The following is a 1,722-nucleotide window of genomic DNA, read 5'->3' as shown; positions in this document are numbered from 1 at the left end:
CCCCTGTCATGCACAGAGCAGGGTCAATCAGGGGTTTTGGGAGCTCCCCCGTCATGCACAGAGTAGGGCCAATAGGGGAGCTGGGGCACCGCCCCCTGTCACATACAGAGCAGGGCCCGTGGGGGGGTGGTAGTTGAGGCGCCACACCCTGTCACACTCAGGGCAGGGCCGATGGGGAGGTATGGCTCTACCCCGTCTCACATAGAGCAGGGCCCGTGGGGGGGTTGGGGCGCCGCCACTGTCACACACAGAGCCGCAGGGCCGATCAGGGGGTTGGGGCGCTGCCCCCTGTCACACACAGAGCGGCAGGGCAATCAGGGCGTTTGGGCGTTGCCCCTTGTCACGCTGATCCCAGTGCCGGGAGGCCTCGCGGCTCCGCTGATCCCGCCCCGCAGGGTCACAGATCCGGGTCCCAGACCGCTGACAGCCTTGCCTGCTGCCGCCTGCCTTCAGTATGCAAATTAGCCGCCATCTTGTTGCTTCAGGGTGGGGGTCCCCACTGGGGTACCTGGCCAGTCTGGGTGAGGGGCTGAGGGCTGTTTTCAGGCTGGCGGGCGACTGAAGCTCCAAACCTCTCCTTTTTTTCTTTTTTTTTTTATTCTGGCATTTATTTACCTTCTATGGCTGTCACTGGAGCTGAGAGCTGGCTTTCTCTCTGAGGCTCCGCTGAAAGCAGGTTTCTGGCCTTTGTTTTCTGTATTCCAAACAATGTTGCAACTCCAGCTCTGAGATCCCCGCTGACTGACAGGAGGTTTCTGGAGTTTTGTTTATCTTCTATAAATATTACTATGTTTCCAACTGAAGCTCAGAGGCCAGCGGGGAACGTTGGAGTCCACAGCAAGCAAGCCTCCTGTTAGCTTCCAGCTGCCTGGCTGCCGGCCGCCATCTTGGCTGACAGTTAATTTGCATAAGGATACGCTGATTAGCCAATGGGAAGGGTAGCGGTCGTACGCCAATTACCATGTTTCTCTTTTATTAGTGTAGATAAAAGCTCAATAGATCAAAAGTAGAAGGAGGTAAACTGTGTCCTTATGCACCCCCAAAAAACACAAAATTATCAGCTGTTTTCTGTGGCTTGGAGTTAGAAATGATTCCGACTCCTCTTCCAATTTAGAGCAAAAAGACAAGAAAAACTAAGTGAGAAACCACTGAGGTGGACTGTAAATAAGATGCTTGAAGAACCTAAGTTCAAGTGACAATTTTTCCCTAGGATATGCATCAGCTCTCTTAACATGACCCAGTGTGATTTGTAGTAGAGGTTGAGTCCTGGGTGAAATCCCAGTGTGGGGACAAGAAATAGGAAATTGGCCCAGATGAGGCGCTGAGGACTTAGGGAGACTCACTGTCAGCGCTATGCAAGTGTTGACCTGTGCAGGACTGAGATTGTGTCATTTTTCCAAGTTTGACTCCTGAGTGCAGGTAAAGGGCTGTTTCTCCAAAATATCCAGCCTGAGGTCACCAGGGGTAGACAGAACAGAGCTGGAGACAAGCTGAGACGGGGTCTGGAGAGTGCTCTGTAGTGGTGTTACTACAAGGACACTGCCAGCATCGTCTGCTCATCCCCAATGGGCCTGAGAGGAAGATGCCAGGTGAGGCCGCGAGGAGAGGCAGACACAGGGAGAGGCCCGCCAGGTGGGCTCCATATCAGGTATGGCTTCCTTTGGCTTATGGGGAACTTCTAAGCAGTAAACACCATACTATGACTGCCAAATCCTGCATTCC

Source organism: Myotis yumanensis, unplaced genomic scaffold (assembly GCF_028538775.1).
Source record: "Myotis yumanensis isolate MYYU_CA2020_CCGP unplaced genomic scaffold, mMyoYum1.0.hap1 SCAF_7, whole genome shotgun sequence".
Taxonomy (NCBI): domain Eukaryota; kingdom Metazoa; phylum Chordata; class Mammalia; order Chiroptera; family Vespertilionidae; genus Myotis; species Myotis yumanensis.
Note: the sequence above shows the minus strand (reverse complement) of the source record.